The sequence below is a fragment of the Glycine soja genome, chromosome 5 (genome assembly GCF_004193775.1).
Source record: "Glycine soja cultivar W05 chromosome 5, ASM419377v2, whole genome shotgun sequence".
Classification (NCBI taxonomy): domain Eukaryota; kingdom Viridiplantae; phylum Streptophyta; class Magnoliopsida; order Fabales; family Fabaceae; genus Glycine; species Glycine soja.
Genome location: NC_041006.1, coordinates 615,032 through 629,824, shown reverse-complemented (window position 1 = coordinate 629,824; position 14,793 = coordinate 615,032).

Sequence of the window (14,793 nt, the reverse complement as noted above, 5' to 3'; positions counted from 1 at the left end):
GCTTAATATTTTAGTATTCTTTTAAGCATATTTAGATTTTCATCTAATTACATTTAAAATTTAACTAAAGAATGTTGCTTAAGATATTGAATTAAGGAATTAAAAGAAAAAAATATTTATTATCAAAATTATATAATAAAAACATAATAAATATTATAAATAACATAATTTTACATCAATGTCTGGTCTGTCTTGACCAAAATATTGAGGAGGCATTTTATTATACTGTCATATTATCATACCAACATTTTCATTAAATATCAATTTAATATATAAATTGAAAAAAAAATAATTAAATTAGCAAGTGGTCAAATTTGAAAAATAAATAAATGAAAAAGTTACTAAATATGTGAAATAATAATAGTAATAAGATTAAAAGTGTAATTAAAAATATTTTTTTCTGAAACTGTTTGTCCTCATCTTTTACTACATTTTGGAGGCAAATGGGTCGTGCTGTCCATGTTGAACCACATGAACTTTTCTTAAGATTAACGAAAATTTGGTATAGTTGATTAAAATGTACCAAGAATAAAACCAACATGTTGAATTAGTTGATGATTAGTCGTTAGTGTGTGAATTTTAAATATTATTTTATTTTTGGTTAGGGTTTACGTTAAAAGTAGAAGACAAATACATTTGTTTGGAGGAGTTTAGAGGTAGATGCATGTTGATATACCAACCGTAAGAAACAAGAAAAGGAGTCACATCGATGCCACCCATAAAAAACTCGAAATGGACATGCAAGGTGATAACGTTTGGATATGAATAGAAAGTTCCAAATGTTACCATGACAAGTATTAGTATGAGAGCATGTGACCATGCACAACTTCACAAGTGTCTGGCATGTCCCTATGCATCTTCTTCCATTAAATGTGAATGTGTAGGAAGATAGAAACCATCTCATTTGCTGCTTCCTACTCCTACATATATAATATTTAGCTTAATTCATTTGCTTCTCTCTAAGAATATTTTATATATTTTCTTGCTAGATTTGGGACGATTTTGACCCTAATATAAAACTATATTTTGTTTAAGAATTTAATAGCAATGGATTTTCACCATAAAAAAATTATATTATCAAACCAATTAAAAATTATTATTAAGATAAATTTTAAAATAATTATTATAAAAATTAATAAAATTTTTATATGATATAATAGTTTATAATTAAATAGCATTATATTTTACCTTATCTGTACAATTTTTTTCATCTTTTTTAATTAGTGTAAACTTTTGAGAGAAAAATATTTTAAAAGGTACTAGTATGACGTTAATATCACCTAGCTAGCAATTCTTTTGCTTTAACTTTTCCGTAGATTTTGTGGCAGAGCTTTTCCATTTGATTATACGTTTTAAAAGTTATTTTGCATTTTTCAATTAATAAACATTTTCCTTTTTTTTAATCATTTCTCTTTATTTTTCAGAAGAATTTTTAAAAAGTAGTTTTTTTTTTTGTATTTTGTGATGAAATTTGCCAGAGCACTTTTGTATTTAGTTAATTTTATAATTAACATAAGCTTTTTACGTGATAAAAGTTTAAAAAGATAAGGAATTTCCCTCGCGTGGCCCCGCATTCGGGTCCTATATGACAACAACACAACCCCAGTTTCTTCCCCTAATCAAGTTAAGTAAGCTTGCATCCATGATCATAAAGAAAAATTATGTGGCCGGGTGTGAAACAAGTTATAAACATTACTTAATTAAACATTAAGGGTAAAAATGCATAAAATATAATTGCTCCATCATAAATATTTAAACTTACACGCCCTTACATGATATGCATTTTTAAATATACATTTTTTATATTAATTATTAAAGTTTAATTTATATGTATTGTTAATGTTGCAAATTTTTTACTATTAATTAATAAAAAATTATAATAAATATGATTTTTAAGATAATTATTATAAGAACTGACAAATTTATTGTTTTTTATTATAATTATTAAATTTTTTTAATTTTGTTAAAAATGTCAATGTGAGAATTTAAACTCACAATTTCTCTTTTCTTTCTTTTTTTTTTCCACTCTTAAATCCTCCCTTCTTAATTACTAGATTCATCTTATATTTTCTCGCTAAATATATTTAGTATACATTACAATTTCTGATTAAACAATTCTATAAAGCTGTCCTTATGTAAATTATTTTCTCATTGATTAAGAATTTATAATAAACAATGTTCAAAGGGAAAAAAATAAGAATAAAAATATTCACTCCTTGTGTGCGACTGTACTAGATTACAATTGACCAGCAGCAACTAACGGTGTAGACATGTGGTCCTATCCTAAAATTGAGGGCAACTTGGCAGTTGGCACCTTTGAATTAGAGTTGGGAAATCCCAAACATAGCACGACACATGCCATGAGGCCATCTTGGCCAGCCTCATCTCCCAATCACTAATGGTTATCCTTCTATATAGTAAATGTGCTAAAGGAATTTAGACATAGATGTTATCATTAAAATATATATATATATATATATATATATATATATATATATATAAAGAAATAGGGTATATATCATCAACCCATTTGTTCATTAGCTAGACAAGACATTTTTCCATCTTAGTATTTGTCATTCATCGTTTTGTTGGGTTGTACTACTGTTATTCCCGGGACAAAAACAAGGAAGAAAAGAAAAAAAGTTCTGTGAGCAAATGAGAGTTAAATTTGTGATTTAAAAATTATTTTAAACAGAAAAAAAAATTATTTTGTGAAATAATAATCAAATTTTAACATAACTTTTTTAATATACTTTCTTAAATTCATTTTTATGTGAATTATATTTAATCAAATAAACTTATCATTTTCATTAAAACTCATAATATATTAAAGTTAAAAATATAAAAAAATTATATAGTGGAATTTTGTTACACATGAGGAAAACCATTTGATGCACATATGACGGCAACAATCGCTGAGACCAATCCTGTAAAAAAAATCGCTGAAAACCATTTAATCATACATTTGTTTACCTTTTAAAAAATTTCTACACACACTAATTATATTATTAAAATCTATTAAATTAGAATGCACTAAAAGCAAATTTTAATTGATCTATAATGCAACTTGATTTTTGTTTGCTTCTCTCAAGTTTCAAATAGGAACGTGTTTTGATTCATGCACTCAAAAACCAGAGACACGCTAAAATATCACAAACAATGTCGCAAAAATAAAGACAAGAAAAAAAAATATATACGAAAAAGTAATATGAAAGAGAGAATAGTTGTAAATGTGAGAATACTTGTTAGTATGTCTCAAACATCAAACCGTCAATCCATTATACAATGTTAATTTGTAATTGTGCTTCCACATTAAAAAAAACTTAATAAATAGTCTTTAATTCACAAATTATTTATAGTAGAATAATACAATATAAAAGGAAAACTAATTCTTGTAAATGTAATTATTTATAGCCTTTAAAAATAATGGATGATAGAAGAAAAATATTATTAAAAATGATAAGTAAATATTTTATCTAAAAAGATAAAAGAATATAGTTGTCTCCATAAAACTATAAAAAAAATAGAATATTTATCTAAAAAGGTAAAAGAATGACATTATCTTTACAATAGTAACTATAAAAGGAGAATAAAATATTTTATCAAAATTAAAATGAGAAAAATAAATGGCATTTATATTTTTTAATACAAATAAATATTTACTACTAACATATTATATATTATTATATACATTGAAAATTTCAAAATTATAAAAATTCAGGGGGATAGGCCCCTCCACCCTTGAACCTCATCCCGTCCTTGATGGTAGGTTCAAATTTTTTTCATTAATATTTTTAACAAAAATAAAAATAATATCTGTCGATAAAAAATGGTAATTCTAAAGGTAGAGGTTAAAAACTAGAAGAATTAACTTTAGTTATGTTATAATTTTATGAAATATAGGTGTGTTTCATTAAAAAAAATCATAAATTGGTTTATGTTTTCTTTATTTAAAAAAATTATAAAAAAAAGAACTTAATTGAAGAGGCATATAGTTACTTGTTTCCAACACTTTTAATATTTGTATCTAATACGTCCCCTTGGTAAGCTAGACATTGTATATTTAACAATTAACATTCCCAACTTGGAGAGAAGTCTAGAGTAAAGATCAAGGGGTTTAAGGTTTGCTAGTTTAGCGGTGGTAGCATGCAATAGGAAGTAAAAGAAACAAATTTGCCTAAAGCTTCTTGCACACTACATGATAGTCTATTTCAATGTGTTTGGTGCATTTGTGAAATGTTAGATTGGTTGTTATGTGTCTTGCAAGTATAAAGAGCATGAGAAATAAACGAGAGTTGCATCTTTGTGAGCAAATAAGTGAGTCGTTGCAACTCACATGTAATAGAAGTCAAAGCTCTATTTTTTACTTCGGATAAAGACTAGGAAACAATGAATATTATTGCTTCTTTAAGCGCCATGAAATTAGTGAGTCCCAAGGAATATACATAAATTAACCCAACACATATTTTCATATTCCAAGGCAGGTTACCCCATCAGAGTCGTTGAATGCATTTAGTTTCAACTCAAACTTGGCAAGAATAATTCTTAAGATGGTGAATTCTAAATTAAATGTAGCACAATACCCTAATATCATCTTTGTGATGAGTAATAGTTAGAGAACACATGAAATGGCTTAATTGTTGTACAAAGAAGCTAATATTTGGTATTTGTTGTTGTTAAGTATAAGAGCTTGTCAGTGAGTTTTTTTTTTTTAAGCAAATGAGTGATCAGCTGGAGTGGTATTTGTAGGCTAATGCAAGTTGTGGTTCTTAATCATAAGTGACGAGATAGGCTTGGCATGCATCTGGGAGGCTTGTATCTAGAATTTAGTCTAGAATACTATACAATGCATATTTTATTTGAGAAATATGGATACCAAACTTTGACCGAGTAATCCCAAATCTAAGGAAATACTTGAGATTCCCTAAGTCTCTATTGTTAAATTGGTGATCTAGAAATTGTTTAACTTTGTGAACCATGGAAGATCCATCTCCAACCTTTGTCAATGGCAATACAAATGATCTCACTCACAATCCTAGCAATTTGTATTATATATCTTTGCCCAGGTGAAAATTTCATATCATTCTTGTATATGCTTCCTTGCAATGATAACACAAGGAGTACTAACAACATATTATTTTGAACATGTTTTCTCTTATTGTTTGAAAATTATTAAAAACTATAAAATCATCATATATATGAGACCTATAAAATTTTATGATCTCTAGCAATTTTTAACCAATAGAAGCTAGTATTATCATGCATGAAAAAAGTCATGAAATGCTCCTATCTCAAAACAAGTTGAAATTTGTCGGTGGCAACATCAAAAAATTTGATCTTCCTCTATATGGAGATTGTACGCAATCCAAAACATGTTTCGAAAAAAAAACTGTGAAGAAAAAGAAAAAAAAATATATGTAATACTTTAATGTTTTTTTGTGTTGTTTTCGAATTAGAATTATAATTTCTTCGTGGAAGCCTGTGTATACTAATCTTTATGCATTTTTATTACACAAATTGTTGATAAGAAACTCCAATTCTAATTAGAAAACAACATCACATACTTAAAATCAATTGCATCTTTTATTTGGAGAAAATAGGGTAACATTACAACCGAAAAAGACTATATATGCATTACTTGGTAGAGATGAAATAAAAAAAAAAATAAGAAAGAGATAAGTGGGAAAAGGAAAAAGGAAAAAATCTCCTTATTTAATAAGAAAGAAGTACATAAAAAGAGTGGTGCGACACATTACTTTTTGGTATGTTATCTCACATGTAGAGAAGGAGAAAGAAGAATTTGTTTCCTAAAATACCTGTATTTTTATTAAAAAAAATTATATCTTTTATAAGGATACATGATTATTTATTTAACACAAATTTATTTATTAAAAAACACAAATTTATTTTCTTTCTCTTTATTTTGATTTGTATTTCTCTCTTGTCAAACAATTACAAACGTTTACTTTTTCTGTTACTATTTTCTTTTTGCTTAAATTTTTATTTTCATTTTCTCTTTTCTGTTTTTCTTTTTCAAACCTAGCATAAAAATATATTGGTTTGAGATATGAGATTTAGGATATGTTAGGTATCAGTTCAAAAAATATTTTTGGATAACAAACTCATTTCAGTAATATATTTGGCTATCCCTAAAAGTGTATTTACAACGGAAATTTTGTTTTAAAACTCAATTTAATAAAAGAAAGACTTAGTGCATGTTTATTTTATTGTTACAAACAAACTTTTGGATAAAATGAAATTTCCAAAAACATCCAAACTTTTCTTTTTGTGGAATTAAGTTCGTGGACCATTAAATTTTCCATGAAACTCATGCACGGTATTTTATACAAAAATTCAAACATAACTTAAGTTACTTTTACAGACTCAGTATAACTCAATCTTAAATTTGAAAACTTTGATCTAACATGCACTCAATAAATAATAAATATAATGAAAGTAATATGCCGATACAATGTGGTGAGAAGGGGAGCCACGTGTATATGGACCCCACATAGCAGGTAGGGCCACATCAGGAAAAACATAGTAGTAAAACGTGTCCAATCCAGTGCGACCGGAACGTACAAATAACCTGCCACAGACGTTTATATAAAATGTAAATTACACCACTCACAGTATCACACTCACACACCTTCCCTACTAATTTAATTTTTTCCTAATTTTTTTTAACATTTTTATTTGATATACCGAAATACCTTATCAGGAAAATAGATGACAGAAAAAGAGAAAAAAAAAAAACAGTTCTCGATATACTTCGACGTTAGCCATTTATTTTCTTTCCATTTAGAGTAATGATTTGTTGATATATATATATATATATATATATATATATATATATATATATATATATATATATATATCAGTGTAATTTTTTTATTTAAGTATTGAATATAATTTTATTGTTTTATCATGTCATCTTTCTCATTTAATATGATTAGATCTCTATATAAAAAAACGAGCAATGATAATTTAAACATTTTTTTATAAACACTTATAACTTAACTATAAATAAGAAAAAAAATACTTAACTAACACTTTTCTCTCTATCTTCTTTTTGTCACGCCGTACTTGCTTATAATATTTATAATTTTCTCTCTTTTATTTCTTTCCCACTAGAGGTCTAATGACATATTGGATGTTTAAGAATAATTTTAAAAAAATTAATTAACCTCATAAAGTTCACTATATATACGTGTATTAGAAAATTGTTAATTTCTTGGACATATGTATATGAAGCATGCATATATATAATTATATATATGATTGTTGATAAAGGCTCCAAAAGAACACCTGTTTAATTCTTTTGAGAGCCTAGGAGATTTAAAACCTTGGAACACACATTCTCATGTGCATGATGTCTTGCTTCATTCTATGAGTCACGCTAGCTATGTGATATTATTCGTTCATGGAATTAAGAGGAATTTTCTGTAGCGTGTATTCTAGAGCTTTCGAAGATTTTAATTTGTTAATCTTTTGTACTCGAGTTATATAATTACCACAAGTTATCCCTCTCTTTCTGCGCATGTTCAAGGGAAAGTATATATTTCGCTCTCTATCTTTTCAATTACAAGGATGCATATGCATGCAAGTGTCGGCAAGAGAGAGAAAAAAATTCCTTTTTTGTAATTATATATAAGAGAGATCGGAATGAAAAGAAAGAAATGTGAAATGCAATTAATTCTATGATTAAAAAAATATAGTTCTTCCAAAAATAACTAAAGTTGGGTATGAAAAATATTAAAGCATTTGACTATGCATGGCTAGGAAGTCAATGATCGTGGCCACATATGGATTATTAGGTGGTTCTAATGTTTGGGAATGTGGCAAAAGTGAGGTGGTTGGGTTTTTTTCTTTTGTGGACGAGGAAGATGCAAAAATTCTATCCTTATTTTCCAAGATCTTATTACACTAATTAAGTGATTATTGCATAATATGACACTCAACTAACACTTCAAACTATGTTGGATAATGAAATTTTTTAAATATACTTTTCAGCTATATTTTCTTAATATTAAGTGAAATGTGTGTGTCTATATATATATATATAAAGAAAAAGAGTTTGTCTCTATTTTTTGATGAAAATTTAATTTTTTTAAGACAATTATTTTTATAATTATAGCTAAAAAAACAGCGTCAACTTTATAAAATTGTATAAAAAGGTAATTTTTTATACATATTTAATTTAAAATATCATTTTCAAAAGGTTAAACAAACATGTTCTTAACAAATTGCCTGTATTGTTACTTAATACTTCCTTTGTCTCAAAATTAATATTATATTTGATTTTTTAATATAACATTAATTATTTTTTTCTATTAATATTTTTAATAAATATCACTTTAATTTTTAAATTTAATATTAATATTATTTTTTATTTATTCAATAAAATTATTATTTTATTTTATCTATATATTATTATTTTTTCTCGATCTAAACCTAAAATGGCACTTACTTTATGTCAGGAGCTAGTAATAATGAAGATGTTAAAGAATTGTTTTAGATTAATAGTGTGTTACTCACGTCCAAATATTAATATGTTGGGTGGGTGTGGAAAAGTATACGATGCAATGATTTCTGACATTGTGGAGAGATACATATGCATTGTATGGTTAGAGAATTCCTAGGATTCCGGCACTCTTAAACTGTTACACAACAAGTCCCCTTCGTGTGCTGCGCATGCAAGTGCAACAAAAAGGGGGAAATGCTTAACTTATGCTCCATTTTGAGATGTAGGGGTGAATCGTAGGAAAAGATAGATAAAAGTCAAGGGAAAAAAAGGAAGACATTTTTTTTAAAATGATATGAGATCTAAGGGTAACTTTGTTAGAGTGAAAAAAAATATTTGAATTAAAATATATTAGTATATCTGTGGTATTTACATTAAATTTTAAAAATTTATCTTTCTTTTTATTTTATTTTTTCTCTATCAAATACATCCTAAATGATATAATGAGAAATGAAGATAAAAAGAAAAATTAAGATGAAATTACTTTTTTTCTCTTAATTTATGTATGTAATATTAAGTTTGATTTGATCCTTTAATTTTTAAAAATTTCAATTAGATACTTATTTTTTGAAATAGATTTAATTTGATTCTTTTATTTTTTTAAAAAATAAGTTCAATTTAGTCCCATTTTAAACCAAATCAGTATCTATTTTTATAAGATGTTTCAAGCTAACAGAAAAAAATGAAATTAAATTAAAACCATTTTAGTAGAGATATTATATTGGGTTATTATGATTGTATACTCAAGTTCTCTTTCATTTTATTATCACTTCAATTTTTTATTTTTTTAAGCATGAAAAAAATCACTTCAATTTTTTTTACATCTCTCATTATTTTTTTATCAAATCATTAGTCACATTTAACAATTCCTCTCTCTTTTTATTTTTATTTCCATCTTTCTTCCTTCCGCTTAAAAGAAAATGTTAAAAATGGATTCTCTAACATAATCCTCTTTAAAGAAAAATACACATTCTCTTATTAATTCAAATTTATTAAAAATGATAAAATGTTACAAATTTCGTCTCTTATTTAATAGGAGTAAACATTTTTCATGACTTTATAAATTTTAATAAAAAGAAAAAAATAAGTGTATTAAAAAGAATAGGTTAAAAAGTATCTTCTTTTAACACTTTTCTGCATCCGAAATAGGAATGTAAGTTAAGCATTTTCCTACTGTACAGTAGAGGAGTATTTTTAGGGCATTACAGTTTATTAGTAGGCATTGTGCTGTTAAAAGTTGGAAAGTGAGTCACTTGTAAGCACTTATTTCTCGTTAAGGAAACAGTTCCTTATCAAAGTTGACCCAATTAAATTAAAACTGATCAACAAATGGAATGGTTGTACTAATATATACAGCACTTCTTAGTCCAATTATCCATGTTATATATCGATTTGAATTTAAACATTATACAATAAAATTTAAATACAATCTTGATATTGAAAACAATACTCTTAGTAATTAGTACCCTTGATAATTTTTCCTTATTGAGAGCTAGTATTCATTACTCTGTTGATTGTGACAAAATGCAACTAGTTTTGGACGCATTTCAAACGTATAATGCACTCCACTAGTTAATAATGTGGACTCTTAATTCCATTTGATCTAAAAGTCTTGTGCAGTGGCTTTCAAATAGTTCCAAGCATGGAAATTTTCTTTGGATGATACCAAAGCTGTAGTGACAAGATTTTCGACCAACAAGATTGGGTTGTGGCTAAGATGTGTATTAATCAATATATGACTCTATCGATTTAAAGCGTAAATCTCACGGCCTTATTTTTAGCAAAAAAGAAAAATGCTTTTGATTACAGGTAAAAAAAAATACTTTTTGAGAAAATAAAGAAATTGGGATCGTTCTTTTAAGGGTTGAAGTTGTTAAAATCATGCTTTCAACAAGTTATTTTATGCTTTTACTTTCCAGTCATGCGGTGACTCAAGTTTGAATAAAGATTTACAATTTTGAAACTTTCATCATACCCACGTTCCAAAATTGTTTAAAAAAACATTTAAATAAGAGGAATGTTTGTAGCACTTTGAAATATTCTTTAAGATCTCGTTGAGGTGGTTATGAATTTCTATTTTTTATTTTCAAAATGTAATTTTTAAAATAAAACGTGTTCAATAAAAATATAGTTGAATTATTTTTTAACTCAATTTCCAAAATAGCTTTATATTCATTATCAAAACCAAGAAAAATGTTTGTGAATTTGATTTTTAATTTTAAAAAACACATTCTAACCACCATTACCATACTATCACCATCTCTCCATTGTCCTTGTCATTGTCATTATCATCATCATTGTTATCTCCACTGTCATTATTTCACTACCGTCATATCATCATTGCCGTCACCATTATGTAGTCGTTCCCATCTCCATCATTATTATCTCCACCATTCCACTACCACTGCTATTATCACTATTTGCCTCTCCCCCCCATTCCATCACCTCTATCGTCATCGCTATCACTATTCCACCCAACCAACCAGTGTTGTCATCATCACCACTACCATTTCACCATTGTTATTGTCACTACCACTGTCATCGTTGCTACCATCGTCATTTCATTGCTACTATTGTCACCATTATGTCACATCAATTGTTATTATCGTTGCATTGTCACTATTTCATCCCACCACCACCCATAATTTACAAAATCGAACCAGTGATTAACCTGATCAAGGAATGGGGTCACTGGGTTAATGGTCCAACTAGTGTGTCAATAATTGACCTGCATAACCCAGTCTCTATTTAAAAAAATAAAATTTTTATACCCAACCATAATTGACCCGTATGACCTAGCGCATATCCTCCCTTGGGCGTGACCCAACCATGGTCAGTGGGTCATCAATTTAATTGGAAACCCGGCCAGGTCGTATCGGGTTGCATCAGATTCAATGCATGGTCGATCTGATAGGTAATTTTACTTGGACAGACCTCTCGGTCGCAATTGACCCGACCAGCCAAATCAATTTGGGTTTTAAAACACTGTTGTCACCATTCCACTGCTACTACCATCACCATTCCACCACCATCGTTATCGTCACTATTTCACCCTTATCATTGTCGTCATCGCCACCACCACCGTTACTGTCGCCACTACCACCCCGCTACCTCGGTCACCTCCATTATTTTATAATAAAACGAGATAAGATAAAATGATGGACTCATTTTATTTATCTTCCATTTGTAACATTTTTTAAAAAACTAAAAACAAAGAATAAACAAAACTCAAAAACTAAAACTTAGTTTGATTTTTAAAATTTTCAAAACTAAAAACACGAAATCAACCTGGCCTAAGTTATTTAGGCTTGTGATGATTGATGAGGAAAGAGTGTTAAGTGATATAGTTTTTTGTGTGTGATGTAAGCTTGTTTTCTACAAAAAGGCCAAAGGACCAAACAACCAAGACATGGACTCCTGCTTGCTACTATATTGCTCGCATAGGAGAGATGATCGTAGAAATACGCTAGTGCAGCTACTTCCCATGCGCACTCGTGACAATCATCCAAGTTACTGAGATACTAGAGATAGGTGACATGAAAGTGAGTCGAGAACTTGTCAGCAAACATACAAGCCTGACTCAACACAGCAGTGATAAAGATCTTCCACTCATGTCAACCTCACTCTGACACTTGCATTTGCTGTCGTTACAGCCTCTATCTCTGTTGAAATGCCCAGATAAGTCATCAGTAGGATCTTCACTGCCTCTGGCAAAAAGGGAGGGGACATGATAAATGGGTCTCCCTATCATAGGCAACTGCTGCAAACAAGACACATAATCCAAAATGATAATCATTTTTTCGACATACAGGTGAAATGGTGTCACCTCTCAAAAGAGGCATTCATCAAACCCGTGTTTGCAGCAGGATGTGGCGCTGTAACAAGGCTAATAACCCCTACTGATCATTCTGGAATGTAAATAGCAATCCGAAAGGTATTTTCATGTTTTCCGGATAACCCATTCCCAAGACTAAATAAATTTCTAGAATCCGCATTCCGTAATATATATAGTTTGCAAGCTTTCGGATACTAACTACATATTTTAATTCAGTGCACTTTATGCCGCTGGTGAAACAAATGAAACCACATTGGAACAACATAATAATCCGAGAAGTAAACGCCTAAAGTGTATGTTAAATAAATTTTAATTAGCATGAAACTCACCAATAATTATTCATCACAAAACATAACTACTTACACAAAGCACAACTTCATTTGACAATTCATCCTTAGATCATATCTATTGACAAAAAACATATGCTGCGAAATAAAATTCAAATTTAAAACAAATATTTAGTTATTTTTCTTGGCCTTTTATGTTTGATGACGTGAAACATATACATATTGCAACCATAAAATTGAAATTTAAAATCTTATTGACATTACTAAACAAACCAATCAACATAAGCTACACAACTAGAAACAAAACTATATTAGTCCGGAACACGTTTACAAACAATGTCACTTCCAAAATTGGTGTTCTGGATTACAAATATGCTGCGAAATAACACTTTCAGAATGGATATTCCGGAAGCTTATTCCACAATTCTAGATAAACCATTCTGGAAACCCATTTCCCTTTCGTATAGCCGATTTCGGAAGCTTAACTCCAGTTCAGTGGTATTTCTTACAAAGGAATGTTGATGGGGCGCGAATGGGGCAGATGGTGTTGGGTTTGGGACGAAAAAGAAGAAAGAGGGAAGGAAGGGTGTCTTGCGGTGGTGCAGAGGATGACAGGGAGTGGGTTGGGAGTGCTTAGTCTTTGCCTCTTGAAGGTCAATTTTGTCCACTCATTAACTAGGGGTGCAGGAAGTAAAATGGAGATGCGGAAAGCAAAAGGCCCACAAAGCAATGTCAATGTGTTGTGTTCAACAGTGTTTCAGTTTAAGGTTAATTTTTGCACCATTTTGTTTTGTTTAATTATACTCTCCCTTTTTACTTCTTGTTATTATAAAATTATCCCTATTTAAATAAAATGGACGAGTCGGTGTTTCTTTCGGAACTAGATGTAATTTATAAAACATTTCGGAATTAAATTTCTGAAAGAATGTTTGATATATTCCAAAATTAAAATTTCAAAATGATATTTCTAGAAGAGTGTTTCTAAATAAGTTTCGGATATTTAATTCTAGAATGTTTTGTTAATCATTTTCAAAATTTAAATTCTAAAAGTTATTAGAAATCTATTCTTGACATGTACGCGTATTTATGGGTCACAGTGCTGGTAAAATGTACACGTTCTATTATATATAAGAATAATTTAAGAATAAAAATTTTAAAATAATTCAAGAACAGTGTAACTTACAAAGGAAAACAATGGTGCAAAAATATAATTTTCTTTTCAGGTAGGTTTCAAAGGGTTTTGCAAGACCTACAAAGTGTAGCAAGCAAATGGCCCAATCCAAACAAGGCAGTGTTAATTTAACCAAGGTGTTACTATTCTCGCCCTAATTTTACTACTTTAACCCCCATGCTTTTCAAAAACTATTAAAACTCTAAATTACCCTTCTCTCATTTCCTAAATAGCCTTCCCCTTTCCTCTTCCTCTCCCCTTCTTGGAATATTTTGCAAACACCCACCCCCATCCCTTCCCACTTGATTTCCTTCTCTCCCATCTTCCTAGTCCATCAGTATAGGTTGCTACCAAAGCTTGACGTTGACGTCAGAGAAGTCCTTGTTGCCATTTATGTTTGTGTCAGGGTAAGGTTTTTTTTTTCATTTTTTTTGGATCCAACAAAATTGAATTTTTGTCATGTGTATTTGTCACATAACATAGCAAAAACTTTTTTCCATTGTAATTTTTCATAAACATGCAATGAAAATATGATTTTGTTGTATAAAAATATACAACATAATCGTGTTTTTATTGCATTATAGGAGGTGAAAAAGAACATGTCATGAAAATATGATTGTAATGTACATTTTGGATTAGGTCTTATATAAAGAGTCTAACATTACTTCTAATTTGGGTCTTATAAATAGGATGAGATGGACTACAATTTTCACATGCATAGTAACTACCACAACATAGATGAGTGTGAATTATTTGGACAAGGAGTTTGAGAAATTTAGAGCACCCATTCAAATGGAAGCTCTTATTCTTCTCTATGCTACACAAAAAAGTGTTATTTTCATAACATGAGAAAGAAGTTGTTGAGTTTGAGAAAACTTGAAGACATAGTTTTTTTAGTTAAATTTATTTTAGTTTGATTAGTACTTTAAAATAAGATACCGGATGAAGTCACTTTTTTTATATTTTTAATGTTCAT